Source organism: Belonocnema kinseyi, chromosome 8 (assembly GCF_010883055.1).
Source record: "Belonocnema kinseyi isolate 2016_QV_RU_SX_M_011 chromosome 8, B_treatae_v1, whole genome shotgun sequence".
Lineage (NCBI taxonomy): Eukaryota > Metazoa > Arthropoda > Insecta > Hymenoptera > Cynipidae > Belonocnema > Belonocnema kinseyi.
Genome location: NC_046664.1, coordinates 110624254 through 110642060, shown reverse-complemented (window position 1 = coordinate 110642060; position 17807 = coordinate 110624254).

Below are 17807 nucleotides of genomic sequence, written 5' to 3'. Positions count from 1 at the left end.
GTAAATATAATAGATTCTCATTATACCCCTTTGAAACAGTTTTTCGTTTGCTTCTATGATTTTTTTTAGCCATAGGGATAACGTTCTCGTCCCCAGTGGCTGGGTTCCCGGCCGCGTCCCTCGGTACTCAGTCCGCCACAGAGTCTTGACCAATAAAAGAAGCATTAGCCCTAAGTGGACGCCTCGTCTACTCTGTCATAGTCTTGTTTGCGACGAGAGCAAGGGGTGGAAGGAATCAAGAGAGATGTTTAGTGACGGAACTAAACAACTTAAAAGTGAGAACAACTTAAACATAAATTCACTTAATTTTTGTAACTTAAGTTTTTTGGCTTTGTATACATTTTAAAACTTTGTGCATTTTCAAATTTAATTCGGAAATAAAATTGAATTGTCAATTTATGCTTTTTAATTTTGTTTTAATATTCAGAATTATTTATAATGTATTGCTACATTGATCAAAATTAAATCGTTTTATTTGCGAAATTCTAATTCGTAGAAACTAATCTTCCCAGTTCGTTTAAACCGCATGTTATGCTTTCTAATTTGGCTGCTTGCAAATTTTTAATTACATAATAGCATAAGCTTATCTCATTCTAGAAACTGTCCACATCAAATGGCTGTAGCATTGATAGAATGAGGTAAATAACTTATGCTATTGTTAAATGCCAGAATGAGAGAACGGGAGTTTTTCCAACGGAGGTGTAAATAAGCCTTTTTCTCAGACAGGGGTTTATGAAAAAAAATATAATTTTTTTAAACAACCACATTTTTTCAACTAAACAGTTATATTTTTAACAACAAGAAATGCATTTTTTATCGCAGGAAATTAATTTTCAAACTAAAAAGACGAATTTTCAACAGAAGTGTTAAATTTCCAAAAGAGGAATAATATAAAAAAAATTTAACCAAATATTCGAATTCTCTACCAAAATACAGTCAAACCTAAAATTAATATCAATTTTTGGACTGAGCGTGACATTAAATTCAGACTCGTGAAACTATTTTGTGTCTCTCCTGTTTTATTTCTTGTTACCAATCTCCACCGCGCGGCCTCAATTCTCGGAAACATGAAATGGAGTATCACGGAATCCAGCTTTGAATGTATTTCAATTTTGTACAAAAAAAAGGAAATTTTGAAACAAATTATTTGAATTTTCAACTAAAATTATGAATCTATAGCCAAGCAACTAAATTTTTAACAGTTCAAGTTTCAACCAAGTAGGTAAATTTTCATCCAGAAAATACAAATTTTTAACAAAATAGCTGAAGCCTTGACAGAATTTTGTTGCTCAAAAGTGATGAATATTCATATCAGAAACAACACTTTTCAACAAAACAGTTATATTTTTAACAAACATTTTTGTTATGCTTCAACTAATTAGTTGATCTTTATACCAAAATAATAGAATTTTTAATAAAATACATGAATTTTCAGCCAAAATAGATGAATTTTTAACTAAAAATGTAACAGTTAATACTATTTCAACGAAAAAAGATTTTAATTGAAAACAAGTAGAATTTTCAAGCCAAAAAGACGAATTTACTACAAAATAAATGCATTTTCAAACTAAAAATACACTAATGGAAAAAATTAAAGGGTCAAAAAAAATTTCCGAATTTTGAGTGATTATTCAGAATGCTGTATCTCAGTGAGAAATGATTGCATCGAGGTCTTAAAAAGAGTATTTTAAAACTATACGTTTATAGTTTTGAGATATTTTTGTAAGTAAATTTTCGGAGCTACATGTTTCGTGCAATTTTTACAAGTAGTGTGAGAAAAAATGTTTGCCAATTTTTCTTGTATTTTTTCAAGTCCACGACCTTGAAATTTTCTTCCCCCGCTTAGCTGTGGGATGTACCGGATAGCTTGTTTATTAGGCTTCAATTTGCTTTTTTTAAAACTTCGGTACGACCATTTTTCACTGTGATATAGAACTTTAAATCAAAAAGGACGCTTTTGTCTTTCATCGACGATATCTCAGCAACAAATGGTCGTACAGAAAATTTAAGGGCAGTTCTGAAAACTGGAATAAGCAACCTAAAAGATTCTGTGACGATCTAGATAAAAGGAAAAAGGGTACTTTATAGTTTTTCAGAAAATCAACGGCTAAACTTCAAATCTTCATGAAAGGACTAATGTTGAATGTGCCTTTTACAGTGGAATAACCCCCAAAAACCCTGCGAAGTTAAATTTTGATCTAAAGAACCGTTTCCTTGTTGCAAATGGTCAAACTTAAGAATAAATTAAAGGGTCACGTTTTTTGCGCTTGAACTTGTCCTAATTATGGCTAAACTCAAATGTCTGTTTGTCTGTCCGTTCTTAATCTTGATGAGTGCGTAGGTTGTTCAATAACGCAGGGTGTTGGAGCACTGCGATGTTGTGCTATTCAAAATACCACACACGCACGCGGGCGCGGGCAAGCAATCACATACACACAGGCACCCGCACGATGCACAAAGGTCATTCATTTTCATGTAAGATTATGCACTGGGTCACAGGCCTGTGTTTACTAGGCGGTTTTTTGAACACCATAACATCGCATTGCTTCAAAAACTTGCGATGAGGCCCAACCTTAATCCAATCGAACATGTTTGAGACATCATGGGTATCTCAATTTGCAAACGTTGGATGTATTGAAGCGCGCACTTCAGCAAATTTGGAACACAATCCCGCAGCCTCACATTGCACCATGCATCAACATGGCCCAACGTTTAAGGGCAGTTATTGAGATTCGGGGTAGCAACACGCGTTTTTAAGCAACTTACTTACTCATGAAGATTACATACGGACAGACGAACAACACAGACAGATAGGCGGAAAGACAAACAAACATACAGATAGATAGTTGGACAAACAGGCAAACAATCGGTCAGACACACACACGCACGCAAAAGCGCAAATCTGACCGCGCAACTTCCACGTGGTACGCTTTTGGTGACGCTAATGCCTGCTGTAGTGAAAATCAAAATGTTTCAAGTTTTGGAAGCTTTAAAAAAATTACAAATTTCTAAAAAAAATATTTTAAAAAAATTTGTATTTGTAAATTTCAGCGGTATTTCCGAAAAAATAGGGAAAAAGCACAATTTTGTTTATTTTAGCCATTATTAGGACATGTTCAAGCGCAAAAAACGTGACCCTTAAAGTTCTTCGACAGCTTGACCGTTTGCAACAAGGAAAAGGTTATTTAGATCGAAACGTAACTTCGCAGGGTTTTTGGAAGTTATTCAACGATAAAAGGCACACTCAACATTAGTCATGTAATGAAGATTTGAAATTCGGCTGTTGATGTTCTGAAAACCCAGAAATAATCTTTTTTTCCTGTTTCTCAAGATCGTTACAGTCACAGCTAAGCGGAGAAAAAAATTTTCAAGCTCGTGGACTTGAAAAAAATGCAAAATTTTTTTCTCATACTAGTAGTGAAAATTGTGCGGAACACGTAGCTCCGAAAATTTTTTTGCCAACAGATCTCAAAACTAAAAACTTAAATCTTCGTAATGAGTTTTTTAAGACTTCGGTACGACCATTTGTCACCGATACAGCATTCTGAAAAATCATTGCAAATTCGGAAACATTTTTTGACGCTTAAATTTTTTCCTTTAATGTATGCATTTTCAACAAGAAAAATACTTTTTAAGTAAGTAGTTGAACTTTCTACTAAAATAGTTCAGTTTATAACAAAATACATCGATTTTGAACCTTTTAGTTGTATTTTCAGTAATGAATGAATAAATTGAATTGATGAATCAGTAATGAATTTTCAACAAAAAATTAAATATGTAGTTGACATTATTTGAACCTTAAGATTTTAGTTTTTAATCCATGATAGTTGAATTTAACCAAATTGCAGAATCTTGAACCAAGCGAGATCGGTCTTTTACCCATAACTGAGCCATAAAGCTTTCCTGATAGGAAATATACAAAAAACGCAATGTAACTGCAAAGTAACTAAAATTAAAGTTCCAAGTTACTCCAAAAATAACGTAAAAAAGTTGCGTTACAAGTTAATGTTTAAAAAAGTAACGGAGTTACCCTAAAAGTTATAAATAATGCACTTTTCTGTAACTTAGTTACTTGTAACAAGTTACTACCCAACTCTGGTTCTAGACTTGAACTCGAAAAATCGTACATTTATTAGAGTATGTGAGCCCCTACTACTCGCAGCGTTTATTACTTTCTGCAGAAATCCGCCGGAAATTAATTTTTTGGTTTAATTAAGAAAATTATGGCGGCTTTTCTGAATAGTCTGCACATATATCATTTTAAATAAATAATGTTTGTTAAGGCCTATACTGCTCTTTGGGGGTTAAAAATTTTTTATTATAAAAAATTTTCCCACATGTTTCAACCTGTATTTCAGGTCCTTTTCAAAACTTATTCTTAACCAAAAATTATTTACTATTCACCGCAAAAATACATACATATATCATTTTAATTTAGCCTTCTATACGGAAAATATTCTATAACTTTTATACGCTTTTAATAACTTTTGTAAACAGAATTTTTGTTTGATAAATTCGAATTTAAGGAGATCATCCTATTTGAAGGCTGTTTTTTTTCTTTTTTTGAGATTTTTTTGGCAAACTATAAAAATATATAAATTTGATCTTTTTACCATATATTTAGAACTATCTCAAGAGTATATCAAAACTTTGTCAGATCCCAGTAACGGGGGGGGGGGGGCGACTCGTTAATGTATAGAGAGTCGAGGGGGGGTATACCTACTGTTGATCTTGTGCATAAAAAGAGAAGGTTCGACTGACAGAGGTTCTCAACCTCCTGGCTGCTGGAAGGGGGCAAGTGAACGCGCTTGGTTCCCTGTGTTTGAAAAAAAAACCTCTGCCAAGCGGCCAGGCTGTCCATTTGCAGAATTCTGGCTTAGACTTGCTTAAGCTAGGAAGAGACGAATCGGAAATGCGAGCCTGTTTAGCGGGCGGAGATAGAAGGGACGGAGAGAAGGTCTCCAGTGAGCCGTCAGAGGCTGAGAAGAAGACGTCGTCCGTGGTACTCTCGGCGACGAGAACTGATGTCGCAGATGGGCACCACTTGCTTGGAGTGGGAGGAATATTTCCTTCCGAAGTGGAAGGCACTGAGAGGTTGAAGGAGCCTGAAGGGCCTGCGAATACTGGCGTTAGAAAAGATCGTGCCGACGACAACGGCAAGATTTCAATCCTCTTTCCTGGAGTATGCGCAACCTGTAGTCAAAACGAGAAAGGAAGGCTCTTGTCATATAGCCCTGAGAAGTCGATAACCCCTATGGCTGGAGGAGCTGTAGGGGTTAAAGCTGGTATTTCGCTCCGTTGAAATAAGATGAGAGGCAGCGAAAAAGCAAAAGTCGGCGGGGCCTGAAGAGGCGGAGGTAAGCCCACGATCGGCGAGCTACAGCTGAAAGTATGGTACCCGGGGCTCCGTGGCAATGAAGTGGCTAGTGATGCCGAATAAATTTCTTCTGTCGGGCAGAGATTGAACGCCTGGAGACGGAAAAATAAGGCGTAAATCACCGAAAAACTTGGGGAACTTAAATGCGGTACGGGCCTGGATTCCCTTTAAATATTTCGACGATCGCGGGTTTAAAGTTCTGGAAAGTCGCGGTAAAACCTCGCGCAGCACTCACTCGAACCGTGGAGGGGGTGCGGGTGTCTATAGTGCCGGTACTGTAATAAGAACTAATGCGATGACTGGAACTCGAACGACGTCAACTGGAACTAACACGGGCGCAGCATTTACTGAAAGGGGATCGTCTAGCGGAACTGAAACATCTACATACGGAAACGATAAGGGTAGGGCTTTAACTGGATCGAAAATCTCTGCCGAAACTGTAACAACAATATGGAACCGACGCAGGTACGGCGGTTACTCAAGCGGGAACCTCTACCGCAAATGAAACATTTACATACGGGTCAACATGGGTACGGTATTGACTGGAACGTGAACCTCTACCGAAACTGAAAAACAAACATACTAAACCGGCGCGGGTGTGGCATCTACTGGGACCTCTATCAGAACTGGCGCGGCATCTACTGGAACTGGAAAATCTACTGGGACTGGCGCGGCATCTACCGGAACTGGAACCTCTACCGAAACTGGAACAAATCTTAAAGCTGGAACGGCGTTGGCTAAGCGAGCCCCAGCCTCGTGACGAAGTTGCCGCGCGCGGGCGACAGCACGTCCGCGTGCACGCTTACGACCTACCTTCGGAATAAGAAGACCCTTTATCAATTAACACGATTCCCATATCGAGGTGTAAATTTAATCTAAGACAAAACTCAAAGAATCAGTCATTTTGAACGAGTTTGTCTATCGTTAATTATTTATTATTTTGATTTAACAAATATCACGTTCTATAATTTTATCATAAAGTAGAAGGTACAAAAGTGATCTATGAATTTTGTATGCATATTTACTACATTTTCAAGACCCCAGGCCACTTTGACCTCCCCTATACGGTTACAGTAGGTAAAAAACAGCGATACGGGGATCGGTTTGAGAAATATTATTAATCGCCCGTGATGATTCCTGCGTGGTAAACGTGTATAACTTGAGCTGAAGGGCCTGTCTCAGTAACTTGGCTCGATAGTTTGTGAAACGTGTACCCGACATCGTGGCTCGTCGGTGAAACCTGGTCGCCAATCTCGGGCGTGCGTGTGTGTATATTTGTTTGTATATGTGCGTTTGTAAACATGAGAGCGTGTATCTGACATAGGTGGCTTGACCTAAAGGGCCTGGCCGTCAAACTCGGACATGTTTGTGATCGTTGGTATGTGTATGTATGCAGTGTTGTAATTCCAACGAAAAGATAATATTACACAAAATAAAGTCAATTCCAATAACGGAAAAAAATATTGTACACATCGTTTAGATGCAAGTCTTGCTCTTTTTTGATATCTCGCATCACCTACGGGAAGAATTAGAAAGTTATAGGTTTAGGAAAAAACAGAACCTTGTTTTAAATATTGAAAATAATAAAAAGGTAAGGCTTTGTAAAAAATATTTTTCATGTTTTAAGAATTCGAAAATAATATGAAAAAGATTTTACGGAAAACTCAAACTTATTCTTTCTAGATAAAATATTTTTTATTGAGGTCAAAGTCATTCTTGAAGTAACTTTTCACAAGGAAATCGATGGTGACCTTTAATTAGATCTTGACGCTGATCTTAAATATCATTTTAAGGCCAATTAAAAAAAATGGAAACCCCCCTTTTTGACATCCGAAATCGATAGAGCGAAAAATTTCACGTCAAATATGTATTAAGGTCATCGGTTTAATATGATCTTGAAGCTCAATGCTATTGTCATTAAAATTGAAACAAGGTACGAACACCTCTGAGTGCAGCAGCTATAGGAAAACATTTCATATCAATGAAAGTTTTTTGTTTCAATAAGGCGACTTCAATGGTGAGCTTTAATTTGACCTTGACTATAACCTTGAAGGTAATTTCAAGGTCAACTTAAAAAAATTTAACTCCCTTTTTTGACATTGACAATCGATAGAGCGGGAAATTTTACATTCGAATATGTATTAAAGTCATAGGTTCAATTTAAAAAGGTCCCAACACCTCTAAATCAGCAGCTTTTGATAAAATTGTATTTAAATGAAAGTTCTTTCTTTCAACAACGCACATTCAGTAATGACCTTGATTCTGACCTTTAAGGTTATTTTTTATACAAATTAGATTTACTTTAAGCGTTATCCAGGAACAACGACATGAACGTAGTAAACTCTGTTCCCATTGGTGTGCCTAATTATAGTAAATCACCTTTCTTCCAGTGTTTCTAGGTGCTTGATTTTCGCGAGTCCTCTTGTCTCTCAAGTTTCGGGGTGCTTGATTATCGTGAGTACCCTTTTTTCACGTTTCGAGATGTTTGATTATCGTGAGGCCCCTTGCCTCTCGCGTTACGGGATGTTTGATTCTCTAGAGACCTCTTGCCTCTCATGTTTTGGGGTGCTTGATTCTCGTGAGTCCCCTTGAGTATCACATTTAGGGGTGTCTGATTATCGCCAGGCCCCTTGCCTTTTACGTTTCGGGGTGCTTAGTGCTCTTGAGGCACCTTGCCTCTAGGTGCGTTTCAATAACATCTCCTCAACCAAATTTAAATATTTTCTATATGCCATAATTTTGGGCTTTTTTGGGCACCAATGCCGATTTTTGGGCTCTTTCAGTTTAATCAAAAAACCTACTTTTGGGTTGAGGTGCTTGCTTCTAGTACCTCCACTACAGAAAATTGAAAAAATTAAAAAAATCAATCGCGCTAAAATTTCGGGCTTTTTTGGTCTCTAAAACTGCAAGAAATAATTTCGAAAAACAACCTCTATCTCCGAAAAAATACCCTTAAAATAAAATATGCACTAAAACTAAAACTAAAAATAAAACTTTTATTTGTTTTAAAAAAACGGTGTTTTAGGGTAAAGGTTCTGCCCGCTAGTACCTCCACTGCAGAAAATTTTAAAAGATAAAAAAATCAACAGCGTCAAAATTTTGGGCTTTTTTGGGACCTTAAAAACTGCAAAAATTAATTTTCGAAAAATCAACCCATATCTCCTGAAAATTACCCTGAAAATAACTTACGCACCCAGACTTTATGTAAACATACCCGAATATTGTGCTCTTTTTGGGTTCCCAAAACACTCTCAAATTATTTCTAAAAATCAACCCTAACCCATAAAAAAACAAAAGAAAAATATGGTTTTGACTTCACTAAAAATAACAGATTCCATTGTCCAAAAACAAACCATAACACTAACAACTATCCCTAACTAAAAATATAGATATTAAACGAAACTAAAATATTTAATCAAAAGTCAATGGTTTTACGGGGTTCACAAAAGACTACCAAAATTCATAAGGATTTCAATGAGAAATAATTACTACAAAGACTTTCACAAAAATCTTTTTCATATCCTTATTTCAACAGTAACATTAAACAACACTTAAGAACTACCCTTATCACATTTAAAGAACCGAGTCTCACCATTCATCAACCAAAACCTCCAAAACAATCTCAAATTAAAAATAACTACCCCAAACAACTTACAAACACTCTACTTAATAAATATATTTCCCCAGAAATATTCCACGTCAACTATGAAATACTCACCTTATGAAAGTCTCACCTTCCATCAATTAAAATGGTTATAAATAGTTCGAATTAAAAATAATTACCACATACAATTTTTCAAGACTCCAGTTAATATACCTTTTCGCCAATACTTATAAAGTCTGAGATTTTAAATGATATTTCGGATTGCATGGCTATGATTCTCAAAAATAAATAAATACTTTAATTATAAATTTAATATCACAACTTATTATAAGTTATCAATAACTGGCCTAGTTTAAAGCCTGGAGCCTTAGCAGTCCTGGTTTCTTTCTAACGACTACTTGGACAAGTCCAGATAAAGGAAAAGAACATACTTTTTAGGTGTCTGCTTGAAAAGAGGTCGTATGATCAGTTCTAGTCGAGGTTCTAGTTTAGGACCTATTCGCTTTTTTTCAAGTTAGGATGTGAAATTACTATTTTCAGACAAGTTTGGGGGATGATAGTATGACTCTCACTGAACCTATAGGCATTATACTCATTTTTTAGCTTCAATAGGAAGTCAGGGTATTTTCAGTTTCAAAAAAAAAGAAAAGTACACTTATGGCCGATGCACAATGGAAAAAAGACTTTTTTGGTTCAATATAAGGTGCAGCCAAACGATATTGATAAATGACGAAAAAATGGCCATTTTGTCTATTTGACGTTCCCTGTGCTCATTAATAATAGGGAAATTATTATAATCGCCTGCATTTCATAGATTTACATTATATAAATATAATCTATCCTGATCAAATGTACGAAAAAATTGGTGATAAAAAATTATTTGTTGAAAAAGAGCTTACTATAATTTTGAATAACTCAATGGTTTTTTAAATTTTTCTTCTAATTTCTTAAAATTGTTCTGACATATCTGAAATTTTAAGGATAATAATTGTGAATAGAACCTATAACTTCAGTTTTACTAAAAATATTATAGCTGACTAAATTAAATATCAATCATTTTAATTGTTAGTGAATAACAATTTGTTTATAAAGATTTTTTATTTTTAATCTATTTATTTAACTTGAATATTTTTTTTGGGATACATTTTTTCAAACATTTTTCTCAAATTCCAATTTTTCAATTTTGAACCACTGTAGGAAAAGTCGTGTAAATTTGTACAGTAATAGATCATATCCCCTATAACTTCCACACGCGGGCAGAGCCGCGGGTTTAGCCTACTATGCTATAATATCACTGCTGAAATATTTCAATTTTTGTGATACTATTGTTTCATTTCATTAACAAACAAATTAACTTCCAGCTGTAAGTGTGATCTTTGCTTACCAAAACTTTAACTTTGATTTTCTCGAAATGAGGTATTATGAATTTCCAGCTTCAAAAATACCCTGAAGACACCTTCTTTATCATAAAGGGTTCGTCTTGGGATTAAAATATCAGCAATTTATCCTGCTTTATGACTCTATACGTAACTTCATACCCGCTATAAGAGCCCTTTTCATACGGACGTCCACATGGTTTTTCTGTAACTGCACTATGTCAATTAATTCCGAATACTAATGGTTATTTTCTCATTTGAGGTGGGAGCGTGTACATTTACAATCACCTCAGCTTCAATTGTTGTTTGAATCAAACTTCATCTTCTACTGATTAAATCAGTCATTTATGCCTTACTATAATTAATGAATGGAATGGAGGAATCTAATTAAGCATGTTAATATAATAATAATTTTCGTTTATATAAATATTTTTATTCAAACTATGTTCACCAATTATATTCAAACCCTGTTCATTAGAAATTTAGAAAATAATAATATAATAATTTACAATATTAAATATTGTCGACTATTTCGACTTTTTAAATGTCAACAATCATAAAAAATTTATCTTCACCCTCTGATTAAATGCATAAAATTTAAGACCGGATCCTGCCTTACGTTTTTTTTGAAAGTATTTCAATAAAGTCATCCACGATTACTTCGGCCTGAAAAAAACGTTTTATCGACGTGGTAACTATACATTTAAACTATCTTTTCACTCTTCAATTTAAAAATAAAATTCTTACCTTACTGAATCGTATGAGATATTTTTCTGAAATCTCACAACCTGGTGTCCCATTTAAAATAGTTTCCGCAACTTGGGCATGTCTAAAAAAAAGTAAGAATAATTTTTGAAAAAAATGTTTAAACTCAAATATTTATAACCTGCAATAAATGTTTAAAGTTTTACCCTGTTGGTTCATTTTTTCGTAAAATTTGTCGTTGGTGACATCTCAGGAAAAACCATTAGAGCCTTCAAATTACCTAGAAAATATATCAACATTTATCAAATCTATACAGTATGAGGCAAATTATGCTATAAGTAAATAAATCCTTAAAATTCACGATCCTGCTTTGGTCCAAAACGTCTGCAACTTTCCATCAATGAGTTTGGGCTTAACTCAGAATACGTTAATAATAACAAAGTTCGAAAAATGTTAAACGAATTTATCACGGTGGAGTAAAGATGCTAAAATAAGTCGAATTTTCGAAGGAAATTTTTATAGTAAGGTTTTACTAAAAATTTCAAGCTTCTGAAAAAACCGAGGGGTTGGTCACTGAGATTTCAGGTGACTCCCGGACTTACGAAAGACCCTGTGGAGGTCACTAGGAATCTCTCTATTCTATTGCGTTGTTCCTTGGTTAGTCCCAGTTAGTATCAGCAAGTGTCAGAGCGTCACGAAAAACCTCGTTCCAGCCGACCGGTTCGGCGAAATCCCCGTCGGAAAGATTCGTAACTCTGTCGGGAACACTCGGGAGATCTGTTTTAAGTACCGCGCAATTAACTTTTCGAGGGAGTCTCGTAGTAAATCACAAGAAATCTAGAGTTAATCCGAGAGTGGTCTCTACGAAATCTTCGTTATTCCGGTGACAGTCATTGTTAGTTTGACTTTATGATTTCGGAGTGACCAGGCCCTCCGAAAAAACAAATTGAAGCATATCTAAAAATGAAACTATGAGAGTTAACTCATTTATATTATAAATAAATTTAGTAGAAAAAATAAGTATTCAAATTATCAACATTATATGCATGTTAACTTAAAATAACTTCTGTAATATTGCTAACAAATATGATTTAGAATTTTAACGCTTAATCTTTTGTCGCTTCAGATTTCAATTGTTCAAAATAGTACTCCAAAAATCATTTAACTTGTTTTCAGTTTAACGGGTTGAGCTAGGGTATTTGAATAGATTTCAAATGATTTCTTAACACTTCAAAGGATTTTAAAGACTTTTGGCGGACTGTTATAAGATTTCATATGATTTGAGTAATTTTAGAGGATTTTAAATGATCCTAAGAAGGTATTTTAATGGATTTGAAAGGGGTTCAAAAGATGTTATAGAATTTAAAATATTTTAAAGGATTTTAAGATATATAATTAATTTTTATTTAATTACACAAGATCTTATAATATTGTAGTGCAATTTCATAGAACCTCCCGTGTAGAAATTCAGAAATTTAAATGGGGAACTAGTCTGGTTCCCGACCATTCGACCCCACTTAAAGTCGGGGGCTACTCGGGTCATCTGACTAGCCCCCGACCAGTAACGTCACGGTAGATTAGTCGGGGGCTAGTCAGGTGCACCGACTTATCCTAGTCGGGACCTGATCGGGTACTAGTAGGGGTCATATGATAATACATCCGTGTAGAATATTAACCAAACTCCCCAAAATTTGCGGAACATTCCCTTAAAGTTTGTCAAAATACTTATTATTTACGGAAATCTCGATGAACTTTTTTGAAATATTATAAGTGCTCAAATTTACCCAAGATTCAATAGGAAACATATCCTACGCTTAACAATGCATAAATTTATGTAACTAAAATTCCCCAAAATTTGTGGAATATTAAAAAAAAAAACTTTAGCTGGAACGCATTAATGAAAGAGCTTCACTCTGAAGGAACCGCTATGTTGGTCACGGTAGTCTCTGCTCCAGGTAATTATGCTTCGTTACGTGTGGACTACTGTCTTAAACACTCGACGCGTCATTTCTGTAGCGCGAAAGACGGCACGTCGCGCCCTTGCGAATTTTCTTTAAAGCTACCAGTCCAGAACTGCAGGACTCAAATGAAGGTGGTAGCGAAATCTGAACTGTACCGTGCTTACTAATTTACTACTGGTATACTGCTCTTCACTGATTAATCAAAAAAAAATTTTCTTTCAAATTTCAACTACCTGAAGGATTAGACTTTATTTATATATGGCAAACCTTTCAGATCAATTTAAATATAAGCATCTGTACAAATTTAGAGTCTCATGACTTTCGGCGGACTTTTCACCTACATCTATATGTACCTTTTCCAATATGGATTTTCTTAAAATTCCATATGAAGGTATTTATAAATGTTCCTAGAAATTCGCAATTTTCCAAAAAATACTAAAAAAAATAAGATTACGTCTTTTTGAAGATTTTGATCATTGTATTTATAAAAAGTTCATTTTCGTAAAATTACTAACCTAATAATTATTTATTAAGTACATTTGAGATGAATTTAACATTCATAAATATTTTCTCCAAAAAACGGTGTAAAATTATTGTTAAATATATTTTTAGTGTTTTAGAATAAAAAAAATCATCAGTGAACAAAAAGGCCCGACTAGCCCTTGACCAACCACCGATCAGGCCCCGACTGAAATTTTGACAACAAAAAGCCCAACTAGTCCCCGATTAGTCCCCGACTGGGTACTTTGTCCAAATTAATAATCCGACTAGCCCCCGATTGGTTCCCGACTTGTAATAGGGCCAAATAGGGTTATTTCTACACGGGCTATTCACATTTATTTGGGCATTTCAAAGAATTATGAAATCTAAAAACTCGAAAATTGCTAACAATAAAATTTTATGTTTCAAGTAATGGCAGATTTCTGCACAACGCATAGTACATTATCTTTGACGAGGAAATTCGAACTAAAACGATTTCATGAACTCAAGAACTGTCCCTTCGAAAGATACGAATGTACCTGTCTCCAGGTAGAAATGTCACCATTTCTCCTCTTCTGAAGTTGAAAACTCGAAGGTGCACGATTGCCGGTCGGAAAACTTCGGCGGTTCTATTTATATATCTCTCTGCTTTGAAATAAAGTCAAGAGATTGGGATTTTAATATTTCCAGAATTCGATGCTGACGATTCTCATGATTTGAATACTTCGCGCGCCCCTTTATATGCGCATATTTTGAGGTTACGTTATTTCAAGCATAAAATATAAATGATATAAATATTAATACTATTATACACATAAGTATATACATATATTATTAATGATGATATTATAATATCTTTATTTATATCTTGATCCGCATTTTGAAAAAATTAAAGAAATTGGAGATTTTAATGATATTTGAATATTTCGCACAACTTAAAAATAAAAATACATATGCAATATCAGAATATTAATACCGTAATTAATATTTCTTTGTATATTATATTGTGCTCATTATACTGTATACTTTATATTGTGTACATTATTGAAAATTATGAAAATAAATTATATAATTAAGTAAGTGATATTACAATTATATGTAGAATTGAATAGAATTTATTGTCTTCATTGTATACTTTTACAAGTTTTTACTATTTCTTTTGCTCTTTTAAATTTTTAAATAAAACGAAGCTACATATTTTCACTCTTAGAATTTTTACCTGAACAGATAATAATTAAATCATTACACATTTCTGTGTCTATATACAGTTTCTCTTGTCCTGAAGCTATATCTCTCCTCTTTGTCAGTATTTTATTCGATATTATAATTATATTAATATTAATATTAATTAGCTGTAAATGATTGTGCTGGGGCTTTTAAGCGTTTGATTTATCTATTAAACCAAAAAAGTTTAAATAGCCTCCGGACTTTAAAAATTATAAAATTTGTTTATGAGAATCATTTGGAATTAAATAATAACAAACTATAGCTTCCTAGAATTTGGTTATATTATACTTTTTCCATGACTACTTGGGACTTCGATTTTTAAGATTTAAAATTGCTAGCAATTTTAAAAAGTGTTGATTCAAAATTTTGTATTTGTTAGTACTTATAATTTGTAATTGTTTTATTTTAAATGATTCTCATGAATAAATTTTCTAATTTTGAAAGTCTATTTAAATTTTTTAGGTTTAATAGATAAATTCAACTTCAAACGCTTAAAACTCTAGCACAATCATTTACAGCTAATTAATATTAATATTAATATCTGTTGAGATAATATTAATATAAGTATAATATCATATATAGTTAATTATATATTATATTAATTCTATTATAATGTACCCTGATTATACTTCTTTTTTCAAATTTTCATGTCCTAACTCAAAATTTTAATTATTTTGTAGAATTCCCTGTCCCAGATGTGAATTATCATTTTTTCAAAAAATCTTTGATCCAATTCAGAATAACATACAATTGCTTTAAAATTTTTCCTGTTCCAATTCAAAATTCAGGGTGAAATTAGAAAATTCAAAATTTTAAATCTGAAAATGATTTATTTGAGATGAAAATCTTTTGAATTTTAAACTTTTAAAACTGAAGCTTGACAAATTTTTAATTCAGAAATATTCAATTCAAACGCTCAATAATTCATACGTATAAAATAAAAACTTTTAACACCTTTTATTTTTACAATTTTTTTATCAAATTATGTTAAAATACGAAATTCCCGATTTTAAATTTGTATTCGTTTCAGAGATTTCTGGTTAAAAAATATAAATTACGCTATTATTTTTAAGGTTCAAAATGATAATACTTCAAGAAAATTTCAATTCGTAACATTAAAAATTGAACGATTAAGCCAATTTTTTAACTAAAATCTTTTTAAAATAAAAGTAAAATTATTTTTATTTTAGGTTGTTCCAGATTAATATTTTTGCATTGTTATTTATAGATAAGAATTTGAGTTAGTAACTATTGGAAATGTAAGTAATTAACTTACTATCAAAATAATTAAATCTTCAACCAAAAACTGGACTTTTTACAAATAAGTTTAAATTTTAGTCTAGTAGTTGAAATTTTAACTAAAAAATTGTGTATTCTAAAACAAAACTAAATTAATTCAACAAAAAAAGACAAATTTGATAGAAAAATTAATAAATTCTCAATAAAAACAAATCGATTTTCAGTCAGATAATTAAGTTTTTATACATAAAAGATGAAATTTCTCCCAAAGTAGATGAACTTTTAAACCAGAAAGAAAAATTTGCTACAAAACAACTGAATTTCAAGCCCGAAAAAATTAATTTGAAAAAAAACTTTCATTTTCAAACAAATAGTTATATTTTCGACTAAAATGATGAATTTTCAACAAAAAAGGTTTACATTTTTTATTAAAAACTGTTCGACTCATCCAAAAATATATCAATTTTACACGAGAGTTGAATTTTCAGTCAATAAGGATCTTTTTTAATTGCTAAATTTCAAAGCCAAAAAGCTGATTTTTTTATAAAACAGTGTCAACTTTTTTTTAAACCGAATAGTTCAAAGACATCTGGTTAAAAAATATAAACCAAAATTTAAGCGTTGGAAGTTGAATTTATCTATTAAACCGAAAAAATTTAAATAGCCTTTCAAAATTAGAAAATTTATTTATGAGAATCATTTAAAATAAAATAATTACAAATTATAAGTACTAACAGCACAACATTTTTTATTAACACTTTTTAAAATTGCTAGCAATTTTAAATCTTAAAAATCGAAGTCCCAAGTAGTCATGAAAAAAGAATATAGCCAAATTCTCGGTAGCTATAGTTTGTAATTGTTTAATTCCGAATGATTCTCATAAACAAATTTTATAATTTCTAAAGTACCGAGGCTGTTTAAACTTTTTAGGTTCAATAGATAAATCAAACGCTTGAAAACCCCAGCACAATCATTTACAGTTAATTAATATTAATATTAATATTAATATAATTATAATATCGATTAAAATAGTGATATAGAGAAGAAATATAGCCTAAGGACAAGAGAAACTGTAATATAGACACAGAAATATGTAATGATTTAATGATTTAATTATTATCTGTTCAGGTAAAAATTCTAAGAGTGAAAATATGTAGCTTCGTTTTATTTAAAAATTTAAGAGAGCAAAAGAATATAGTAAAAACTTGTAAAAGTATACAATGAAGAAAATAAATTCTATTCAATTCTACATATACTTGTAATATCACATACTTAATTATATAATTTATTTTCATAATGTACAATAATATACACAATATAATTTACAACAAAATATGAATCACTGTATTAATATTCTGATATTGCATATATATTTTCATTTTCAAATTGTGCGAAATATTCAAATATCATTAAGATCGCCATTTTCTTTAATTTCTTTCAAATGCGGATCAAGATATAAATAAGACTATTATAATATAACATAATTATAATATTATTATTGATAATATATGTATATATTTATATTTATAATAGTATTAATATTTATATCACTTATATTTTATGCTTGAAATAACTTAACCTCAAAATATGCGCATATAAAGAGGCGCGCGAAGTATTAAAATCATGAGAATCGCCAGCATCGAAATCTGGAAATATTAAAATCCTAATCTCTTGATTTTATTTCAAAGTGGATAGAGATATAAGTAGAACCGCCGAAGTGTTCCGACCAGCAATCGTGCACCTTCGAGTTTTCAAATTCAGAAGAGGAGAAATTGGTTGTGCGCGCAACCCAGTCATTTATATCGTCTCCTACTATATTGACACGGACATAGCCCTGT